The sequence below is a fragment of the Periplaneta americana genome, chromosome 12 (assembly GCF_040183065.1).
Source record: "Periplaneta americana isolate PAMFEO1 chromosome 12, P.americana_PAMFEO1_priV1, whole genome shotgun sequence".
Taxonomy (NCBI): Eukaryota; Metazoa; Arthropoda; class Insecta; order Blattodea; family Blattidae; genus Periplaneta; species Periplaneta americana.
The window spans coordinates 17,868,873-17,882,866 of NC_091128.1; the positions used below are offsets into that span (position 1 = coordinate 17,868,873).

A 13,994-nucleotide genomic window follows, 5' to 3' on the forward strand; every position below is an offset into this window, starting at 1 on the left:
AAAAAGCTCGTAAAAGATTCTCCCTTCTAAAAAGACTAGTAGGAAAGGAATGAGGATGCTCTAGAAATACTTTGAACACTACATCCAAATGTTTGTACAGCCAGTGCTGACATACTGCGGAGAAATTTTAATTACTTCACCTTTCATAAACGAAATAGAACGTGTTCAAAACCAAGCTCTCAAGCTCATTAGTGGTGGAATCAAAACAACTCCAACAGATTCTATGAGATACTTCACTAACATTAACAGCATCAAAATGACAATAGAAGAAAAAGCACTGATTCAAAATAAAAAAACTTATCAGATTACCAGGAAACAATTGGCATTCATACATTCCTCTCTGTAGATTAAAAACCCAAAGAAGTTTCATATCCATGGTTCAAGAATTAAAACAGAAAATCAACATCCTGAATTTAAAAGAAAAATTACAAGGTGCAGGTGCAGGTGTTACGTGCTTTCTCTTCTCACTTTATAGATCTCTTGGATATGGAACAACAAGTTTTGATGGAGAAATCATTGCAATAAGTAAAAGTCTCAGAAATCTTCTATGCCACATCTCTATTAAATATAGAATATAATCTAAATTTAACAGAAGAAATACTGAAATCAGAAGTAAACAATGAAATACTGAAACAATTGTCTTTAGAGACAATTAATATTAGGTACCCTCCACAAAACTGGCTTCATTTATACACCGACGGATCCTTGATCTCCAGAGAACAAGGTGCCGGTGCAGGTGTTACGTGCTGTCTCTTCTCACTTTATAGATCACTTGGATATGGAACAACATGTTTTGATGGTGAAATCATTGCAATAAGTGAATGTCTCAGGAATCTTCTTTGCCACATCAATAAATTTAGGAATGCAGTTATATTGTCAGACTCCAAAGCAGCTATTCTATCAATCGTCTCTAAACACACACCTTCATCTCAAACAGCAGAAATAACTAAAATGCTCTCTCAATTAATATCACTCAATAAAAGAATTGTATTCCAATGGATACCATCCCATTGTGGAATCCTGGGAAACGAGAATGTGGATGCTTTAGCAAAGAAGGGCAGCACTGCTACTTACAGACCTGTTACTAAATCTACGTATTACTCTGTGAAGAGATTTATTAAATCTACATACTTAGACTTCAAAAAACAAAATTTGATAACACAATCCCAAGGGAAAAAATGGAACTCTCTGCATCAAAATCCACAGTTAATTCCTGATTTACCACGAAAATCGTCTGTAGCTGCATTTAGATTGGCAACAGGCCATGATTGTTTGGCTAAACACCTGCATAGAATTGGAATATATCAGTCCCTTAACTGCCCATTGTGCAACTCAAACCAAGAAATGGATTCGGAACACCTCAAAATCTGTGCTTCATTGGCTGGTCATGATAATATCTTTGAAAAATATTAGAGTGCAAGAGGTCAAATGATTTTATTGTCAAATGCCTTGCATTAGAAAACAACAACAACATGAATAAATTTAAGAATGCAGTTATATTGTCGGATTCCAAAGCAGCTATTCTAACAATAGTCTCTAAACACACACCTTCATCTCAAACAGCAGAAATAACTAAAATGCTCTCTCAATTAATAACACTCAATAAAAGAATTGTACATCTTGATTACACAACTTTTAACACTGTATCACTTCGAAATATGTATGATAAGACTTTCTTGTGTTAAATTTTAATGTACCTTGTTAACATGTTTCGACCTATTTTGGATCATCTTCAGAACTGGTCGTTGTTGGTCCTGGTGCCTCTTGTTTCCTGTGAGGGTGCGTTCGTAGTGTAGAGTCAAAGAGTGTATGTGTTTTGAAATTGAGTTGTGTGTTGAGAATATCGTTGGGGTGTGTTTTCGTGTGTCTGTATATTTCATATTGTTCTAGTGTGTTGAGTTTCTGGCTTTTTGTTTGGATGTGCAATATTTCCATGTCTGTGTTGATGCCTCTGTAGGTGTGGTTGGCATTTGTGATGTGTTCTGCATATGTGAAAGTGTTTTGTAATTTTGTTATGGCTGTGATGTGTTCTTTGTAACGTGTTTGAAATGATCTGCCTGTCTGTCCTATGTAGAAGTTGTTGCAGGTGTTACATTTGAGTTTGTATACGCCTGTGTGGTTGTATTTGTTTGTTTGTGTTGTTTGTGTGTTGAGATGTTTTTGTAGAGTGTTATTTGTTCTGTATGCGATGTTGTAATTTAATTTCTTGAATGAGGTTGCAATTTTATGTGTGTTTTTGTTTTCGTATGTTAGTGTGATGTATTTTTTGTGTTCTTGTGTTTGTGTTGTATTCTTCTGTTTTTTTGTGGTTTTGTTTTGTCTTACGTATTATGTTGTCTATTATGTTGGGGTTGTATCCATTTTCTTGTGCTATGTATTTGATTGTGTTTAGTTCTTCGTTGTAATCCTGTTGGTTCATTGGTATGTTGAGTAGTCTGTGTACCATTGTTCGGAATGCAGCTTGTTTGTGTTGTGTGGGGTGGTTGGATGTGTTGTGTACGTGTGTTGTTGTTGTGGGTTTTCTGTATACTTTGAATGTGTGTTTGTTGTCTATTTTTGTTATTGTGATGTCTAGAAAATTTATGGATTTGTTGTTTTCAATTTCTAATGTGTAGAACACAAGAAGTCTTATCATACATATTCCAAAAAGAATTGTATTCCAATGGATACCATCCCATTGTGGAATCCTGGGAAATGAGAATGTGGATGCTTTAGCAAAGAACGGCAGCACTGCTACTTACAGACCTGTCACTAAATCTACGTGTTATTCTGTGAAAAGATTTATTAAATCTACACACTTAGACTTCAACAAACAAAATTTGATAACACAATCTCAAGGGAAAAAATGAAACTCTCTGCATCATAATCCACAGTTAATTTCCGATTTACCACGCAAATCATCTGTAGCTGCATTTAAATTGGCAACAGGCCATGACTGTTTGGCCAAACGCCTGCATAGAATTGGTATATATCTGTCCCCTAACCGCCCATTGTGGAATTCAAATCAAGAAATAGATTCAGAACACCCCAAAATCTGTGTTTCAGTGGCTGACCATGACAATATCTTTGAAAAATATTGGAGTGCAAGAGGTGAAATGACTTTATTGTCAAACGCCTAGCATTACAAAACAACAACAACATAATTATATGAAACAACAAGTCAAAGTCAGGATAGGAGAAGAAATGTCTGAAGAAAGTGAAATAGGGAGAGGAGTATGACAAGGATGCCCTTTATCACCTATCTGTTCAACATCTACTTGGAGAATTTGGTAAAGAACTGTTTTCAGAACATGGGAGGGGTGATAGTAGGAGAAAGAAGAATAAAGTGCATAAAATTTGCTGATAATATGTCGTTGTTAGTAAAAGAGGAGACGATACTAAGGGATATGCTACTGGAGCTAACTGACAACTGTGAGCAGTATGAGATGAAGATAAATGCAAACAAGATGAAGACCATGGTTGTCGGAAGAAAAATAAAGAAAACTTGCGAAATTGATTTGTTCATTAATCATCAATAAATTTAAATGAAATTAAAATTTGAAAGCAAAGTCGGCATGGGTTAAAGCCATGCAATTAAGTAAAAATTTTACATAAGAGGAACTGTGATAAAACAAAATTAGGGGGTATACGTTTGATACATAAAAAAAAAATTCCCATATAAGGGAAACCGTAATGTAGAGCTTCTCACTTAATGGTTGATGTAAAACGATATTAATTAAGACATTAAAACAACGATTGAAATTCCTGAACTATTTACTATTGTTCACAGGATGAACTTAGCAATGCTTAGGCTACTTTATGTTCGTCATGTCAAAGATCAACCTGTGTTCATTATCATAACATTACCAGTGTTAGAGATACAAGTTAGTACCTAGGCCTAGCCTATTTTATATGAATATAATTTTATTGATTTCATACCGGTACCCATTTGCGGCTGATCTATTTGATTCTATATTTCTTGAATCCTTTCATTTTCTTGTGCTTGTAAACACTTGACTGTTACACTTAAATGTTACACTTACCACTAGTGGTGAAAGTTCCTGCAGAATTACCACTACCACAATTGAGGTCTCTAACAGAGCTGAGTCGTCGTGGTCCCAAGCCAAGCACAACTTCAGTGGTTGTAAACACATCTCCAAACGAACCATCAGGAAATCCTACACATACAACCCAAAAACCAAAAAATCAACAGAACAACAAAATAATAGAAGTGCACGGCACATGTTACAACAGGGAAGCAGAGAACAAAGAGTGCGCTCTGGTGGTCTGGCTGTGAAGCTTAACATTTGAAATTTTGAACGTGATATTGGTTGTTTTGTTGATCAAATTATAAAGACTGTTAAAGATGAATGTTATTATTTTTGTGTGTTTGTTACATAATTAAGTTAATAAGTAAAAATTAAAAAAAAGAAGTATAAATAAAATATTTCTTAAATATTTTTAAATAAAATAAAATAGTTGTCCTGATGAAATTTTCACATATTTTCTTGATTAATAACATAAACATACAAACAACTTATGAAATAGTCATCAGGCTCTCGTCTCAAAAGAAATATAGCTGCTATTTTGTTGTTCTGTGTGGCTTTCTGTTGCCTACGAGATATATCTCGTATACAATGGTGTTTCCCAATAGCTGCTGGTTTCCCACATGCTATATATATAATTTGACCTGGTAATGGAAATTACGGTAAAACAGCTGAATGGATTTTAATAAATGACTCCTCATTTTGAAGCTTGGAACCCAAAGTTTTTCGGAAAAATAGTAGTTTTCAGTGAAATGTCAATTTTCCTACATCATTTTCCTTTTTTCCAAAATCTATCTTTCGTCAGTTTTGAGAACTAATTAATTGCATTCATGGCCGACTTGATGTTCGCTTCCTTAAGCGAAGCGAGCATCAAGTCGGCCATGTTGCATTTCAGAATAAAACAAAACACACACTACAATAAACAATAGGCTATTACACGAAGGCCATGACCTACAGGATTGCTGACATAGAGTTCAGACGGCTCAGATTCTTTCCCATCATAATGCCAATATGTCGATCTTCATTTGTGCAATGTTTTCATAGTGTATAAAAAATAATTTACAGGTCTGATTCTCTAGTCTGTAGTTTTCAGAGTACAGCTGTGTAATGGATATTAAGAACTACAAAACTTAAGAATGTTTGATGACATTAATACCATTAAAAATGAAATATTATTATAGTTAATGCAACACATAATGCTATACTGATATATGAAAGTGAAACCTTTTGGGGCTTTATGTAAGTAGACGCAGAGGAAGAATATTTTATATTAGATCTTCATTTCTATAATTTACTGAGTAACGGCTATAGGCCTATATAACCTTATGTTACTGAAAACTATAAAACTTACGTAAGGTAACAATACTGTTATTAAAAATGAAATACTTTTACAATTATTAATCAAGTGGTGTGGGTCCTTTTCATATATGTAATGGCAGTGTGATATAGATATTTATATGTCTGATTCTCTAACTTTCCTTGGTAGTAATTGAGTCATGATTCCTATTTTTGCTGCATCTTTAAACTATATCACAATTAATTTCATATTTCTTTGGTTTAATTGATTAGATTTGTGATCGCTGCCAAGCATATTTTGTTGTAGGGAAAATAGCATTCCATTTCACTTCTTGCTACCGTGATGAGTAAGTTTATTTCCCGCAAGCAGCAATGAATGAAACACTGAAACTGCTAACGATTTATGACGGACAATTTTATTTAGGGCGCATATAAGATTCTACAACTCTGACATATCATTCGCCTCATTTTCCACATCTCAGCAATAAATTCCTCACATCAGTCTATATTACAGAAAATATACGAAATAACATTCATTGCTACACAAATTAATCCAGCAGTATTTGATAGATCAGTATTGTCTGGAAGAAACGCAAAAAATTACAATTCATAAGAAAAGACCAAAAGGTATTACTTATTTATAAAATAAGAGGCCTACAAGATTTTGTAGACTCTTGATCACCTCAGCAAGATCTCTTAGTGGGAAAAAGTGATTCTGCCCTCTACAGTTCAGGGTAGTTCACGAAACATGCAGCAGCTATACCAAGATGCTAAGTCTTTTGTTCAAAGCATGACAAACCTTACATTTTCTTAACTGTCACATACAATCCACAATGACCCGAAATAGCTACTGCATTACTCCCACATGAAAAACCCACTGATCATCCTGACATTGTTACTAGCGATTTTGCATTGAAACTCAAGAACTGAAGACGGATAGGTTCAAGGAAAAGTATTTGGCAAAAAAAAAAAAAAAAAACATTCAGAGGGAGTATGTTTCACTATTATGGAAGCAAATAACTATCAAAATGTCTGGTATTCTTCATTGAAAATAAATCTGAACAATTTTTATTTGAACTTTTCATGGACTTAGTTTGCAGCAATTGCTGCACAAGCCACTAGTCCAATCAGAAAATTTATGTTTAGCGCTTCTGGTGATCAGGCAACAAAACAACAGCCTGCAAAGTCTTGCTACCGGAAACTCCTCTCTCAGTTTCACGCCCTGGTAATCATTCATTCATTTTTACTTCATTCACAGTATGATTCACAGTATTCGGCAAGTCACCGCTGTGATTCTATCTCCTAATATAGTCCTGTGTGACGTGACATCACTGTGCGTCTGATTACATATTGGTACTCATCTCCACTATTCTTGTACTTATGGACAGAGACGGCCTTTCTAATTTGGAAATGCCAATTTTGTTATCTAGGCCTATAGCTAGTAAAACAATTCTGAGTTATAAGAGAAAAGCAAAAGCAGAGTTTTCATAACTTGATTAAAACAATTTCATCTATATTATAATACCAGTTGACTAAAAAGTTCCAAGACACCATTCTATTTCGAAGATGGAAGGGAAAATTAAAGATCTGACCAGCTCACGAAAGGATGAATGACAGAGCCAACTTCTTCTGGGTATTTCCAGAACATGGCCACCATCTTAGATCAATGTGACATTTTTTCTTAATTTGAAGGTTGTCATGTGGCATAGCAGATAAGGCCAAAATTTTCTCAGGAATTCATTGTCATAATCAGATTTGAAATATGTGTTGTGGTTCAAAAGTAATTAACACAGAAATTTGAAATTACTGGTGATATTTCAGAACATAGTACGAAATGGAAATATACAAATAGGAAATTTATCCTTTGAAGAGGTGAAAAAATTCAAATATTTTCGAGCAACAGTAACAAATATAAATGACACTTGCGAGAAAATTAAACATAGAATAAATATGGGAAATACCTGTTATTATTCGGTTGAGAAGTTTTTGTCATCCAGTCTGCTCTCAAAAGAGCGGAAAGTTAGAATTTATAAAACAGTTACCGTGAAACTGCCTAGAGTCGACCTGGGGGTCTAGATTCGACCACTGTGTACACTTTCTAATTTCATGTGTTTATTCCAATAGAATTGCCTACTAGCCGCCACTGCTTGCTTCCAGCTGACTGATAACACTTCCCCTTTCAATCTCGCAAGGTAATGCCAAACATATTGTGCATTCTTGATTATGTAAAATTCAATGTTGCCAATAGCAAAAATATTAACAAAAAGTACTCTGTCTATCTTTTAACAATTTAGCCTTGTTTAACTGAAATGCAATACAAAATAACTGTATTTCTGTAATCAGAATTTTAAGCTTAACAACATATTACAACAAAAAATATTTTTCCATATTATTGAGAGATGTCAGAAGTTGAAGTTGTATTCCAGTACAGAGTCGACCATGCAGGCCTGTGGAATTTACCCATTCGAGCCACAAAGAGTCCTTAATAAACTACCATAATCTGGTATGACAGAGTCTCCAGAATCTCAGTACACACCAGCACTGGTGGGAGAAGTGGTCATTAAAGTGCTCCAGGGCATGAGATATGAAAAATAATTGGCTGCCAAGAAAAGGAAAAGGAAAATTGAAATTGAACCAGGAAAATGTATTGCGAGTATCAGGTATCAGTAGGCCTACTGAAGGTGGAACATCTCAGTCAAATGAAGATATCTCTCATTCTGTGTCAACTGAGGAGACCAGAAAAAGAGAAGCTAAGAAAACCACCAAGAAAAGAAAACAGAGAGGATACCAGGAGTCCAGTGATAGTGATGAAGATGGACGACATTCCACTAAAGATTCGTCAGATGAGTGGGTTGAAGAGGAATATAACAATGATAATGACAATTTCGATGACCCTAAATCAGGGGATCAGCTTTTAGTGAAGTTCCCAACTAAAAAGACAATTAAATTTTATGTCGGTTGCATTGAGGAACTGGTTCCAGGAGAAGGACTTGAACTTCGTTTTGTTAGAAATTGGGGTGGATTCCAGTTCAAATATCCTGAGGTGAAGGATGTGAGTCTTATTGACTATGTTCAGGTAGAAAGAAAACTAAGTGCTCCTGTTCCTATGGAGAAAAAGGAATTCTTAAAATTTGGTGTTGATTTTCAGGGTTATGATATTAATTAGGAGATGGAAACTGTATTTCCTGTATTTTTCAGGGCTATTTTATTAATTAGTACATTAATAATGTGATAATGTTGAGTGTAGTTTGACGTAATTTTATGTCTGCTAATTAATTAAATATTTTCTATTAAATTTAGGAGCATTAACCTATTTAATGTATGCACATTAAAATAACTATATTAAAGTTCGCATTTTCCTATCCCAAATAACTTAAAAATAAAAAAATAATAAAGTAAATAACAATAAAAGCATCCAAAAGAAGGTCGATTTCGACCGCTGACCGCAATGACAGCACACGTTAATTTACATGTATATTTAATATGGTGGTCGACTTAACACTATGTACAGGGTTGAGTCGACCGGCGTTTAAAATTTGTTTTCCTCAGTGACCATTGAAGTTCATATAATGAAAATAACAGAAAACAATCTCTGAGTTGTATGCTATAACATACCATTTTCAGTGAAATAGTAGATCGCTTTCTCTGTGAAGTAGTGGTAAAAGTACGAAAAAAAGCAGTCGACTCTAGACGGTTTGACGGTATATTACCGGTTGTTCTCTATGGTTGTGAAACTTGAACTCTCACTTTGAGAGAGGAGCAGTGGATAAGGGTGTTTGAGAATAAGGTGCTTAGGAAAATATTTTGGGCTAAGAGGAATTAAGTTACAGGAGAATGGAGAAAGTTACACAACGCAGAACTGCACGCATTGTATTCTTCACCTGACATAATTAGGAACATTAAATCCAGACGTTTGAGATGGACAGGGCATGTAGCACGTATGGGCAAATCCAGAAATGTATATAGAGTGTTAGTTGGGAAGCCGGAGGGGAAAAGACCTTTGGGGAAGCTGAGACATAGATGGCAGGATAATATTAAAGTAGATTTGAGGGAGGTGGAATATGATGGTAGGGATTGGATTAATCTTGCTTAGGATAGGGACCAACCGCATGTGAGGGCAGCAATGAACATCTGGATTCTCTAAAAGCCATAAGCAGTAGTAAGTAGTTTCAGCAAACTGGAGATGACATTGACAAAAGAGGAGAGGATTGAGGTGATTCTGATGTTTGGGGAAAGCAGCTGCAGTATCATAGCCGCAAATTTCAATGTCCAGAAAGATTGCCAATTTCACACAACACTATCACATCCCTGATATCTAAATTTAGAGCAACAGGGACTGTTCAAGACAAGCCAAATAGCAGTTGGCTGAAAACCTCAACCTTGGTCTTGCAGAATTCGACATGTCTATCGGATTCATTCTCTGATAGTTTCTGCAGCATCTGGACCTTGAACAGGTGCCATTTATTGGTATGAAGAATCCACACAATCCACACACTAATTGATACCACTTTCTGCCGAAAGATTTCAAGTGCTGCATTTTGGATTATTGGTAAATGAGGCCAAGACTAGTGTTGAGGTTCTCTCATCATTTGCTGTTTTTGACCAACTTCTACTCGGCTTCTTTTGAACAGTTCCAGTTGCTCTAAATTTGAAATTGGTGGTCTTTCTGGATATCGGTTGTTGAAATCTACAGATATGATATGGTATCTGCGTTCTTAAGATACCAGGACAACCTTATCTCCTTCTCTTTTATCAATACCGTAACCAGTAATTTCAAATTTCTGTGTTAATAACTTTTGAACCGTAGAACATAACTTAATATGTCAGATCTGATTACAGCAATGAATTCCATTTTAGTCTCATTTGATATGCGTCATGACCCCCTTCCCATTTAAAATATGTGACCTTGCTCTAAGATGGCGGCCACAATCCAACAATACCAGCAAAAGTTAGCATCTACACCTATTCTTTCATGAGGTACTCAAAGATTTTACATTTTTCCTTCTGTCTCCTCGGACATAATATTGAGAAATAAGTGTTCAAATGAAACCTTGAACTAGCTAGAGCCCGATCGCAATCTCGTGGCACCAACATGCATGAGCTTCTTTCTGAGGCTTCGGAGTGGAGGGTTCTGTGTGTATGGGCGACTGCTTACTCATAGAGCATACTGTTCAAACACCCCTCAGCAAGACTCTTGGTGAGTCCATGTAAGTAGTTGCGAATTCGTCATTCACGCAGTTGCCACAAGTTTACAATCAGGCTCTACATTAACGAGCTTTTTTAAAAGAAAAGTAATAGTTGTGAAGTTAAAAAAATATACAATTATGAAGAGTACAGTGAACTCCAAAAAAAAAAAAAAATCTTTGCTTTAATAAAGACTAGGAGAAAGAAAATTTGACTGCTTGAAATTCCATTATTGTATTCTATCGTATTGTATCATAATGAAATGAGTAAACAACTACAACAATGGACAATTTTATGCAATAATCCTTTGGCGGATGCCCTCAATAACTTCTGGTGTGCGAACTGAAGTAACACTTTATCTTTTCACATTTTGAATAGATCTTATAGTCACTTTTTTTACCAAACCCTCTATTGCTCTCTTTGCCGGTTGTCCTCTATCCAGAAAACTTGGCCCTGAAAATTTCGTAGGTTTCCTTAATCGAACCTATTCTCACATAAGCTTCCACAATTTCCACTCTTTCGAGTAAATCATTTTGCAGAATGCGAACAGACAGTGTAATTCGACTAATAACTATTGATGAAATGCTGCCAGGAAGAATGCCAACAATCGATTATTGTATAAAATTGTCTATTATTGTAGCCGTTTATTCATTTCGTTATGATAGAGTAGACGCAAAAAGAGCTTGCCACGGAAAGCTGTGCAAACTTTCGGAAACGTTCAGGTGCACTCGACCTCGCTTCGATTCGAATGACAAACTGTCGACAGTTCTCAGTCGTCTGTTAGCTTGATGTTTCAAGTGAGATTTATCACAGCATGTGTAACATAACGTAAACCTTATTGCAGGGCAACTAATAACATAACATTGTTGAAAATACAGAAGCACGAATTTTTTACACATAAAATCACTGAATGAAATGACAAAGATGTTATAAGAAATATATAATTGTTGAAAATACAGAAGCACGCATTTTCTACATATAAAATTACTGAATGAAATGACAAAGATGTTGTAAAAAATATATAATCTTTGAAAATACAGAAGCACGAATTTTTTTACATATAAAATCACTGAATGAAATGACAAAGATGTTATAAGAAATATGTAATCGTGTAATAAATTGATATTTGATGTTGTAATAAAACACTAATACTATGTGATGTTCCGATAACTAGGGTACTATGGTCGATTTATTTTAATCTGTATATACTCCTTATGTTACGAGCAAAGCCTGTTTGGTTTTTCATAAATTTATAAACTTTATAAATAATTCCCTAGTTTGACTGTGTAACGTTTTATTAGCACTTCCTAATTTAGAGCGAAATGGGGGCATTGTTAAGTGCATAGAATGTTATACACAACTCTGTTATTTAACAAACACACTTTGAACTATATAAAACTCCTGATATCAGGGATAAAATGCAGAATATGTAACGCACACACTGGCTTCTACCCGCTCTGCACAATACACTCCACGATACGAACAGCTCAAGACCGCACTTTCGAATGCGCCCTGTAATCAGCATTAGGTGATTCATAGCAGCCCTGTAACGAGCATGGCGGCACAAGGACCGAATACTGTTCTCTGCGCATCAGTCAAATGGGCAAGCTTTTTTTGCGCTTTCTCTACGATAGAATACAATAATGGAATTTCAACCAGTGAAAATATCACATTCTCATTCAAACGGAAGGTGGGCTACTTTTATCTACCCCACTCAGTATTTATTTTCAATTATTCTACATTTACAATGATACAATGCATTACCAAAACAAAACATTGAGTTATAAGGAAGCAATACCATTATTAACGAAGTCTGAAGTAATTACAATTTTTCATACTGTCAAATATGGTCAGTTTTCTAATAACGAAATCTAATTTGTCAAAATAAACTATACATAAGCATGTTTCCACAGTGTAATACTGATGCTAAATAGTCTGTTGTAGGGTTAAAGTCATATTGCTTTTCAAAATATACTCCGTCACTTCTCACAGAATCTTGTCATACAAGCTCTGAAGAAATCAGGATGTTCTTATGTTTCTTCAGTTCTATCTAATGTAGGCAATTTGTTACATTGAACACTGAGCTTTTCGCTGATTAAAACTTTGTGTTTATGTTATTTCGAACACATTTATGAAGAATTTTGCAGCAGTATGTCTGTAAATAATTTTGGTTAGAATTTCAATTCAAACTCTATTAGACAATTAAATTATTTTATACACTTCAGTTAATTACTGTACTGGCAAATTTACTGTAACAGAATTGAATTTTATCAGTTTTGAAGTCATCATATTACTACTGAGTATACGGGTACCCGATACATTATAATATCCTTATTTACTTAAGCAGAGCGTTTAGAATAGAAAGTGTGGTAACTCGGCAAGGGTCTAATGGGACTTTTAAACCCCCTAGTATTGCCACGGCAACTGAGCGAAACATTGGCATGGCGATCGTTCTGCTATGGAATTAAGAAGATATTTCTTGTGGTGTTCCGGTGATTTTTATTGTGCCGTTTATGTAAGCCTAATTGTTTTGTTTTGATGTAAATCCAATTATACTGTATAATCTGTAAGGAAGAGACGTTTCTTTTATCCACCCAAACACTAGACTACTTTTCAGAAATGGTGTAGAGCAATTCCACGAACACAGAAAACTGTATGCTCATTCTTATATCTGTGATATCCATTTTTCTGCGGTTTTGATTGTGATTTTTTTTTAATTATGATTTATTTAACGACGCTCGCAACTACAGAGGTTATATCAGCTTCGCCGGTGTGTTGGAATTTTGTCCCACAGGAGTTTTTTTACATGCCAGTAAATCTACTGACATGAGCCTGTCGCATTTAAACACACTTAAATGCCATCGATCTCGGCCGGGATCGAACTCGCAACCTCGAGCATAGAAGGCCAGTGCTATACCAACTGCACTACCGAGGGCAACTTTTGATTGTAAGAGCCGATAAATTTATTATTGCTGATAAAGAGGTGGGACTTCCACGCAAGAACTGGCGACCAAAACCGTATGCCATAACACGTATTTTCCTAAACTTGCCTCGATATCTTAAAAAAAAGAAAAGAAGAGAAAATATCCAACGAAGAGGACAACAATCCTTTCTCATAACATGTACCCTTACCAAATACTATCTGGCTATGACCAATTCAACTGACGCTAAATAACCCAGTAGTTGATACAGCATCGTTAAATATCCGAGTAAAAAATAATTGGATGTGACACCCGAAAATCAGAAGAACATCAAAGCTAATCATGCGATTGTATGCATTTATGTGCCATTACTCCACACCTGAATGCCCAAAATTATGTCTAGTTACATTGACTGTAATTCCTTCCAGTGAATGAACTCCAGACCAGCATTTCAGTTGTTTAGTGTGAGTTTTTCAAAATCGATACATTTTTAGAGTCATAAACTGTAATGGGTTCGAGAAAAGTGAAAATACAAAAGAATTCAAAGGTGAATGAATGACCTTGCAGA

The 13,994-nt window shown here is 35.2% G+C and overlaps 1 protein-coding gene across 5 annotated transcripts in view; it reads right to left on the minus strand.

The window, feature by feature from the left end:
- The window catches only part of LOC138710199 (DNA polymerase alpha catalytic subunit-like), a 558,528-nt gene that overhangs the window by 464,688 nt on the left and 79,846 nt on the right, over positions 1–13,994 (minus strand). For 3 of the 5 annotated variants that reach the window (XM_069840846.1, XM_069840847.1, XM_069840843.1), the window contains one exon: positions 4,023–4,157. The exons of the other annotated variants lie outside the window; for them this stretch is intronic. The gene's annotated coding sequence lies outside the window, so the exon portion shown is untranslated. The remainder of the gene's footprint in view (positions 1–4,022; positions 4,158–13,994) is intronic. 5 annotated transcript variants of the gene reach the window in all.